This window comes from Aegilops tauschii, chromosome 1 (assembly GCF_002575655.3).
Source record: "Aegilops tauschii subsp. strangulata cultivar AL8/78 chromosome 1, Aet v6.0, whole genome shotgun sequence".
Taxonomy (NCBI): domain Eukaryota; kingdom Viridiplantae; phylum Streptophyta; class Magnoliopsida; order Poales; family Poaceae; genus Aegilops; species Aegilops tauschii.
The window spans coordinates 193,289,444-193,299,893 of NC_053035.3; the positions used below are offsets into that span (position 1 = coordinate 193,289,444).

Consider the following 10,450-nt stretch of genomic DNA (forward strand, 5'->3'; position numbering starts at 1 on the left):
AATGAGTTAGTTGCCGGATGATGTATTACGGAACGAGTAAAGAGACTTGCCAGTAACGAGATTGAACTAGGTATCGAGATACCGACGATCGAATCTCGGGCAAGTAACATACCGATGACAAAGGGAACAACGTATGTTGTTATGCGGTCTGACCGATAAAGATCTTCGTAGAATATGTGGGAGCCAATATGGGCATCCAGGTCCCGCTATTGGTTATTGACCGGAGAGGTGTCTCGGTCATGTCTACATAGTTCTCGAACCCGAAGGGTCCGCACGCTTAAAGTTACGATGACAGTTATATTATGAGTTTATATGTTTTGATGTACCGAAGGTTGTTCGGAGTCCCGGATGTGATCACGGACATGACGAGGAGTCTCGAAATGGTCGAGACATAAAGATTGATATATTGGATGACTATATTCGGACACTGGAAGTGTTCCGGAGAAGTTTCGGATTAAACCGGAGTGCCGGAGGGTTACCGGAACCCCCCGGGGGAAGTATTGGGCCTTAGTGGGCCTTGAGGGGAGAGAGAGGGCAGCAGCCAGGAGGTGGCGCGCCCCCTCCCAGGAGGAGTCCTAGTTGGACTAGGAGAGGGGGGCGCAGCCCCCTTTCCCTCTCCCTCTCCCTCTCCCTCTCTTTCCTTCCCCCCTCTTTTCCTAGTAGGACTAGGAAAGGGGAGTCCTACTCCTACTAGGAGGAGGACTCCCCCCCTCTCCTTGGCGCGCCTAGGGCAGCCGGCCTCCCCCTTGCTCCTTTATATACGGGGGCAGGGGGGCACCTCTATACACACTTGATATACGATATTTTAGCCGTGTGCGGTGCCCCCCTCCACCATATTACACCTCGACAATACCGTTGCGGAGCTTAGGCGAAGCCCTGCGTCGGTGGAACATCATCATCGTCACCACGCCGTCATGCTGACGAAACTCTCCCTCAACACTCGGCTGGATCGGAGTTCGAGGGACGTCATCGAGCTGAACGTGTGTAGAACTCGGAGGTGCCGTGCGTTCGGTACTTGACCGGTCGGATCGTGAAGACGTACGACTACATCAACCGCGTTGTGATAACGCTTCCGCTGTCGGTCTACGAGGGTACGTGGACAACACTCTCCCCTCTCGTTGCTATGCATCACCATGATCTTGCGTGTGCGTAGGAAAATTTTGAAATTACTACGTTCCCCAACAGTGCCATTGCATCCTGGAGGGCAGTGGGCCAGAAGAAACCTTGCTGGAACGCCTTGCCGGCAAGGGCCCTCGACCCTATGTGGGAGCCACATATGCCTCTGTGTATCTCCGCCAACAACTCCAGTCCTTCCTCCCGGGGAATGCACTTCAATTTCACACCGTTCGGTCTTTTCCTGTACAGGACGTCATCAACGAACTGATGCATAGCAGACTGATAGGCTACTTTCTCCGTTTCTTCCTGCTCCTCAGGAAGCTCCCCCGCTTGGAAGAATCGGACGGTATGTTGTGCCCATGCCGGAGCCTCGGGCTCGATGGCAAGGACTAAAGGCATTTCTTCTGCCATGGGAGCGGCCGTCTCTACGGCCAGGGCTTGACGCCCTGCCGGAGTTAGTCGCCCCTCGACAGGCTCAGTACCCACGACAACATCCTTGCCGGCGGCCCCAAGGGGCTCGGCGGGAAGGTATTTGCCGGGGCCTGATTTCCTTCGCTTGTTCTGCTCTGTTGATGGTTCAACGGATGGCTGAGTTAACCGAAGCACAAAAGTACCTGGTTCCACAGGTAGCTTGAATGCAGCGCGCTTCGACAGGTAATCGGCGATGTCGTTCTCCACTTGGGGAACGTGCTCCGCTTGTATACCGTCAAAGCACTCTTCCAGCTTCCTCACCTCATCTACGTAGGCCTCCATCAACGTGCTCTGATAATCTTTGTTGACTTGCCTGACGACAAGCTGCGAATCATCCCTGACGATGAGCTTCTTAATCCTGAGGTCTGCCGCGATCCTGAGACCGGCAAGCAACCCCTCGTATTCAGCAGTGTTGTTTGTGGACATCTCCCTGGGAAAGTGCATCTGGATTACATACTTGAGGTGCTCTCCAGTGGGTGCGACAAGCAGCACACCAGCACCGGCGCCTTGCAGCGAGAAAGCCCCGTCAAAGTACATGATCCAGTTGTGACTCACTTCCTTGCCGGGGAGAGTGGTCTCCTGGATCTCTTCGTCGGGCGTCGAGGTCCATTCCGCAATGAACTCCGCCAGGACTCTGCTCTGGATTGTCGAAGTGCTTTCAAATTTCAAACCAAAGCTCGACAGCTCCAAGGCCCACTCCACAATCCTCCCAGTTGCGTCTGGGTTATGCAATATCCGTTGCAACGGGAGGCGGGTGACGACGGTGATTTCGTGGGCTTGGAAGTAATGACGCAGCTTCCTCGAGGCCATAAGGAGGCCAAAGAGCAATTTCTGCACACCGGAATACCTCGACCTAGCCCCCTGCAAGAGGGAGCTGACGAAGTAAACCGGGTGCTGCATCATTTTCTTCTTCTGCACCACTTCATTTGGTTTCGCGGGCCCTGTTCTGACGGCGTCAGGCTCTGCCGGGGGCCCTGCCTTGCCGGCACCAGGCCTTGTCGTTGCCACTGCCTCTTCGTCGACCTCCCTCTAGGCCACTAGCGCGGCGCTGACCATTTGATTCGTTGCCGCTAGGTACATCAGCAATGGCTCTTGTGGTCTAGGCGCAACTAGTATCGGCGTAGAGGAGAGGTATTTATTCAAATCCTGTAGTGCCGCTTCGGCCTCTGGGGTCCATTCCATTGGTCCCGCCTTTTTCAAGATTTTGAAAAAGGGAAGGGCGCGCTCGGCAGACTTGGAGATGACTGCTCATGGCGGCAACGCAGCTAGTGAGCCGACGCACATCCTTGATCCGCTTGGGCGCCCCAATTTGCTCGATAGCCTTGATCTTGTCCGGGTTTGCCTCGATCCCACGCTGTGACACAAAGAACCCGAGGAGCTTGCCGGACGGAACGCCGAAGACACACTTCTCAGGGTTCAACTTGAGGTTGATCTTGCGCAGGTTTGCAAACGTCTCTTCTAAGTCTTGTACAAGAGTTGCCTTGTCCTTGGTTTTGACCACTATGTCATCCATATAAGCTTCCATATTTCTATGTAGCTGGGGCACAAAACCAATTTGGGCTGCCTTGCAAACGTTGAGCCAGCACTCTTCAGCCCAAAAGGCATCCGTAAAAAGCAATACGTACCACATGGGGTGATGAATGTTGTCTTCTCTTCGTCTTCTCTTGTCATGAAGATCTGGTGGTAGCCCGAGTAGGCGTCAAGGAATGACAACATATCACACCCGGCTGTGGAGTCAACAATCTGGTCGATGCGTGGCAACAGGAAGGGGTCCTTAGGACAAGCCTTATTGATATCTGTGTAATCAATACACAGCCTCCACTTCCCATTTGCCTTGCGCACCACCACCGGATTGGCCAACCACGTCGGATGGAGCACTCCTCTCACCAAGCCTGCCGCTTCCAACTTCCTGATCTCCTCTGTGGTGAACTCTTGCCTTTCCAAGGCTGCGGCCCCGCTGGTGTCCTCGGCAAGGGTCTTGCCGGGGCCCCGGCAAGGGTCTTGCCGGGGCGTCGTGGTTGTCCCCGGCAAGGATCTTGCCGGGGCTCTTGTGGATTTCCTCGGCTAGGATCCCACCGAGGGCCGCCGTCTTCTGGTCCTCATCTGATCTCGTGTATTTATGATCTTGACAAAGATCTACATGCCACCACGGAGGTGCCTCCTGAGCCTTGGTTCCAATGTAGTCGTTGGCGGCGTTTGGAACCCTTGGGCTCAAGGGTGGCTCGCTCTGCTGGTGTTGGGCAAGCTGCCCCGGCAAGGCTCTTGCTGGGGCCGCGGAGGCCGCCCCGGGAAGGGCCTTGCCGGGGGAGTCCACCTCGCCCCTTTGCTCTTTAGTGTTTCTGGTCTTGGCGTTGCCATGTTTGTCTTGTGCTTCGGTTTCCCTCCGGCTTCCCTCCTCTGCCTTGTTAAGTGTGGCCTTGGGCGCGGCTCTGACTGCCCATGCACAAGTAAAGGGGTCAAAAGGAGAGCCCCTAATTTTGTACACCGACAGCAAATCGAAGGCCTCTCATAATATAATTTGGTGAAGTTGCCGAAGCTTAGCTTCGTGAAGTCGAATGACACAGCTTAATATATTTACAACAACAATGCCATCGCCAAGTGGCGTTGCTTAGTTCTAACTTCCCCTTCTGACGAACCTAGTTGAATCGCTATCCATGACATTGCCATTATTCCTTTCTCACAAGCCTTCCATCGCCAAACCGCCAACCCTCCACCTCACTCTATATAGCTCGCCACCACGCCATTGCCTCCCTCTCCTACCGTCGTCGTCCTCCCTCCATCACCCTCTTCCACATCATTGGCCTCCTCCCCGGCGCCGCCCTCTTCCCCGACATAGACCACCTACCCGTTGTTGGCCTATGCTATGTTCGTGGTCAACCCCTCAACCAACATAAGTTGACCAACACGTGCAAAACGGTGCAGCTCCTCCACGGAAGCTGGAGCGCGGTGCTGAAGCTTCAATATTTCTAAACATTTCAGAATAGGCTTATGCTGAAGAAATTGAAGGATATGTTATAAACTTCAGTGTCACTACATTTACAATCCATATGATAAACAATAGTAGCCCATAGCTCGTACATGTACAATATCCATGTTAGAAGGTCCAACACACTTTCCTGCTTCATCCTTACTACAGTTAAGAGAATAGGCATACAATGTGTTATCATTGCAATATGATAGGCAAAGTACAAACCCACAATAGTATTTCAAGTAGAAATAAGAGAGAGAATATATTGCATTACTTCTATAAGGATGCTCCCAGTGCTCCACCCTGGATGGTTCTAAGCCTGCCATGTAAGTTGAAAACTGATGTGGCATCTCAATTAAGAAGAGATAGTCGTTTGGTAACCCCACAGAGAAACGATACCAGACGCAGGTACCTATGAGAAAACAAAGTTAATCCGATCCCGTGCACTGAACCGAGCCATCGCCCCAACTCCCCCATGCGCACCCGGTTTTAGCTTGCATCATGGACCATCGCCCGGAGAAGATCGCAGCGGCACCACCGGCTCCTCCGGCAAGTCACCACCTGGTAAATGGTAAGGGCAGGCCTACATTGCGAAAGTCCATCAATTCTGTGTTTGATATAAATTGTAGTCGTCCATTGATTTCATTATTTCATAAGTCTGGCCATCTAATTTGATAGAAATTGCAGTCTAAGTCCATCGATTCCGAGTTTCTTGCCATATTCTCTTACAGAAACTACAATCTGTCGATTTCTTTTGCACATCATGCCCATCTATTTGAGTGTTGGCAAAAGACTGCTGCATATATACAAGTCTGTTGCAATCTTTTTTACATAATCAAACTGAGTTGAGTCCAGTTTAGAATGAACAAGAAAAATTCCAAGAAACTATAGTCCATCGAATTATTTTGCCCACCGGCTGTTCAATTCAGTACATTTTTTATGGAATGCAACCCTATATTTTGTAGAACCAAATTGAGTTCAGTTAAGCCCAAACCGAGTTCAGTTCAGTTTAAAACCAAAAGCAATTTTAAGGTATTGCCATCTAGTCATACAGATTGTCAAGCAACAAGTTTTTGACACAATCAAACTGAGTTTTATTGATCTTATGGGAATGCACAAGGACGTATTGATCTGAAACCAATGATTCGATTAGATGAGGCGATGTTGTATTGTAGATTTATGAGAAATTGGTTCAGACTGACAGAGTTCTGTTAGGATTTACAGAATTACTCTGTTTTAAGAAGCTGAAGGAAAATTTGAGGTACTGCTATTTAGTCATACAAATTATCAGGCAACAACTATTTTGAAGGAATCAAACTGACTACTTCTATAAGAAACTTACGTCTTGTAGTGTGTAGACACTTGAAGAAACATGTTTCCTGTAATATAGACACTTGAAGTAGGCAAGCACCTAAAATAAACTGAATATGAAGCTCTGCAATTTCCTCATTGGTCCTGACATATTGGATCCTTTGCCATCCTGGGTTCAGGGGCTCATTCCAAGAAATTACAAAAATCTTCTTGCTTCAGTTGCTTGTTGCCTGGCATACCATGTGTCATCTCATTCCAACAAACACTCGAGGACTAATAAAAAAATAGTCCTGGTGTAGTTGAATTTGTACCTGAAAAGGAAAATTATAATATTACAAATTACAGGCTGTCCAAATAGAAAGATCAGTTTAATTTGACGATTTGACAGAGAGTTACAATACTGGAGAAACTTGGGTTTCCAAAGCCAAATGGTACCAAATAATAAAGCAAAACCAGGTTATACATCCACTTCTTTCTGTTCTGGAAAATCTATGCATTCTGCAAAACACTAAATAACTACAGAATTTGCACAATTAAAACAGCAAGCTTGTCATACACTAATCAGATTATCCCTATGGAGCTCAAACTTGTAATTAGAAATACTGGACTGGTGCAGACTGCAGTAACCATCTACTTTCGTCGACCATTACTCCAAGATCAAAATGTGATAATCATAATATAAGTTTGCTTCATGGAAAAATTGAAACATATTTGCTTACTCTGGCGATAGCTATGCTCGTTCCTAAGATAACAAATATGTATTTTGACAAACTCATGAATATTTTTGTCCACTTTTTTGTGATCGGATCGTCCATTGAGCAGGCAGGCAGAGGCATACATGGGCTTTGTAGCACTGTCCTGATGTAATGTAAAGATAGAGGTGCCAACAGTTAGTCACCTGCGAAAGAAGATGTGTTCGTCAGAGCCTGGACTCCTCTTTTCCCAACCTCTGTAGCCAATTCAGGTTGGAAAATTCGTGAAAATTTCTTCATCATCATCTGCATGAGTTTCTCCATTGCTTGCATCTGTATGTATACATACTGACCTGGAGTAACTCCTGTCTGTGCATAAGAGAATGAATTTCAGAAAAGGGCCATTTGGCGATGACACATGTGTGCTGCGTTCAAGCCAGTTGACCAATGTTGCAGCTAAAGCATGTCTGGAGAAAGTAACCATGCAGAGATATAGGTTATATAGAAACAAAATTCAAGCCAAAATTTTAAGATAAAACATGGTAAGCAAGAATTTTTTCACTTTTCTTCTCTTAGGGAGTTTTTTGCTGCAGCAGCCTACTACCATGACTCATGGTAGCAGGAAAATTTCAGTCCCACTGACATGCAAACAAAGTATTCACACAACTGGAGCAAAGAAGATCACAAGATGGAAAAAGTGATCATCATTATAGATAAAAATAGGATGGGTCAATAAAATAATTCTTTCTCCTCAATCCAACATAGCAAAGCATGAATACACCAAAATAGTTACATAATTTGCCTGCTTTCCATACTACCTAGATAAATATATTTGCTTGAGGGAATATGTAGAAATTAGAAAACCAACATAAAGCAAGCTGACATTGTTCTAACCTTCCAAATTGAGGTGCATCAGTAAGAAAACAGAAACTTCTTACCATGTTGCTTGCACAAGTAGCAGACTTCCTAGGTTTGAATCACTCCAAGAAATCAATAGGTAAATTGCAGCCGCTGCTTTCTTCTTCTCATTGTGTGGGAGGACGAAGTTGTTAAGACACCAACATAGGGACAGATTGCATTGCAAATTCGACAGTGAAGAACGACGGGGCACATCTCTGAAGAAAAACACATCCACGATGTGGTCTCTACTCTCTTATAGCCAGTGGAGAAAGTAGATGGAGAGCGCCATCACCAGCACAGACGCAGGGTTCATCCCTAGCAGCGATAGAGGCGACGACGAGGGGTTCATCTCCGTCAACACACAACCAGTTGTCTACCGACAGGCGGCATGCCCTGTCGAGCCGGCCTCGGTGCTCCGTCAAGGCTACTATTAGTGCAGTAGCAGGTCGCCGTGCACACCTTCTCGCTTGCTTCATGCCCCTGTATTGCTTCTTGGCGTAGTATGCTTGCCGCCTACTCGTTGTCGCCGTTTGCACCCTGCACACACACACACCAGCCACCAATTAACATATATGCATACACACAACCAGCCACGCACCACATCCTCTACAGACCGAGGACAACATCTTCTACACACCCTAAATTGACGACGTAGAACGATAGCAGTACAGAAAACAATTCAGTAGTCAATTTTCATCAAACACTATGTTTGCCTCGAATTCAGAATATTATGATAGGGGGAGTGGGATCCAGGGGGTCATCAAGTAGGGGAGGTATACCGGGCGGCAAGTAGGAGGCATGCGCTGTCGAGGGGGTTGGGCGCCATCTTTAGCGGGGCCGTGGGACGGATGCCGACGAGCAGCTCGTTCGTCCTCCCCGCATGGCCGACGAGCAGCTGCGGTTGGATGTCACGGGAGATGCGGCAGATCCTGCCGATCTCGTCCAGATTCGGCGACGGCAGAGCGAGGATGGGCACCGCGGAGCAGAGGGACCGGGGCGCGGCGGTGGAGGGACGGGGGCGCGGCGTCGAGTAGAGGGACGGGGGCGCGGCGTCTGAGAGATGAGGGCGCGGGGTGTGCAGAGGGCTGGGGGCGAGGCGACGGAGGAAACCTCGCGTTCTTGTAAGGCTGTAGGAAACATTTTTTTTCACTTATGTTGGGCTACGAAGGAGTGGGGGTTAATTCCGATAAACTTCAGGAGGTTATATGAAAAAGTGCCGTGACGACGTACACCGAGTCGAACTCGTGCAAACCTTTTTTCCTGCCTGCCCAAGCCCATCCATCTAAACGTTTTCTCTAAACTTACTTAAAACGAGCAGAAATCTCAGCCGTCAATTCTTTATGGTTTATACACAATCAATGGATATAAAGGGATGATTTATGAAGAACTATGAAAGCTTCCATCCTTTATTGTTAGGTAAAGATATTCTAATGAGTCTTCACAATCATAAAAAATGTCCAAGATAATATATTTATATGTGAAACTTCTCTTTGTTTATTACTGTCACAGCCCTAGATTGCTTGTAGTTAGTTGCATCTGTGAGCATCCATGCATCATGTTTAAATTCAAAAGAATTTGAATTGAAAATGTTCAAATCCTAACATCAAATGAATCCAATTAGGTTCAAATAAAAATATTTTCAATGAACCCAAAATGCCCTGCAGAAAAGTTCATCATTTTTGAATTGGCTAAAAACCTCTTCCAAAAATGGTGCACATATTCCTAGGACATTCTGGATTTTTGAATTAATCAATATTATATTTGAATTGGGGCATTTAAATTCTATTAATAGTTTAAATGTTCTAATAATGGTGAAACTAGTTGAGGGCTGTTGAAGATAATTTCAAAAGTGCCCACAAATATTTTCAGCATTTTACAAATGGTTTGGTATTTTGTTACTAAATCAAAACAAAGAACAGAATATAAAAACATAAACAAATTAGAAAAGGGCAGAAACTCACCTGGCCTTACCTGAGAGGCCCAGCAGCAGCAGCAGCCAGCCCACCAGAGCCCAGCTGCCAGTCATCCCGTTCCTCTAGACAGAAGGACGCCGGGCGTGTGCCTCGCGCGCGCGACCACGCGCTCCGCCATCTCCTGCTTCCCGCCGCTGCCCCGACTCGCCTACGAGCACCATGCAGCCCCCTCGACCCTCTCTCACTCTCCCTGGATCCCTCCTCCTCCTCTGCTCTCTCCCGCAGCACCACCGACACGCCACCATCGCCGCCGCTCGCCGTAGCCACGGCCACCGTCCACCCCTCGCCTTGTCGATGCGCCCAGAAGAACCGTCGTCGACTCCTGCATCGTCTACGCCAACCCATTCGACCGCGGGAGCTCTGCAACGTCGTCTTCGAGCTCATCTTCCCCGTGCCCACCGGAGATCTCCCTCGCCGCTCCGCTCGCTCCGGTGCTTCCCCAAGCTCGCCTACCCGCCCAGCGTGCTCACTGTGAGGCCACGGTCCAAACCCCCCGTTCATTCTCCTCGTTTGCACGCCGTAGTCGTTGTTTCGCCGACGACCGAGAACCGCTACCGCCTGAGCTCGCCGCCGTTGACGCTCCGGTGACCATTTGGTCCCAGGCATGCGTCCAACGTACTTGCCGCACCGCGTAGACGTTGTAGGTGCCAACCCCGCAACGCCACGGCCGTTGTAGCCTCGACCCCGAGCTCGCCCAAGCTTAGGCAGCCGCCAAGGTCGCTGTCGTCGTCGTCTCCGGCCACCCCGAGTCCAACCACCACCACTCGACGCGGCTCACTCCCAGCTACGCGTAGATGCCCTCCGCCGGCCATTTGGTCGTCGGAGGAGGAATCCCGAGCCCCTCCACCGTCTCTGGCCTTGCCGGCGACGAGCCCCGGGTCAACTCCGGCGAGTTTGACCCGGGTTAACCCAGTTTGACTCCCCCTCCCGAGTCACTGACATGTGGGGCCATCCCCTAACTAATTTCTAGATTAGTACTAATTAAAATAGGTTAGTTAGTTAGACACTGACATATGGAC

General features: G+C 49.3%; 1 long non-coding RNA gene across 1 annotated transcript; it reads right to left on the bottom strand.

The window, feature by feature from the left end:
- Positions 1 to 4,579: 4,579 nt before the first annotated feature.
- On the bottom strand, positions 4,580 to 8,581 carry LOC109734452 (uncharacterized). Its single transcript, XR_012205134.1, has 5 exons — positions 8,238 to 8,581; positions 7,497 to 7,995; positions 6,765 to 6,927; positions 5,898 to 6,177; positions 4,580 to 5,138 (listed from the first exon to the last, which is right to left on the bottom strand). It is a non-coding gene; the product is annotated as an uncharacterized lncRNA (long non-coding RNA).
- Positions 8,582 to 10,450: the final 1,869 nt, after the last annotated feature.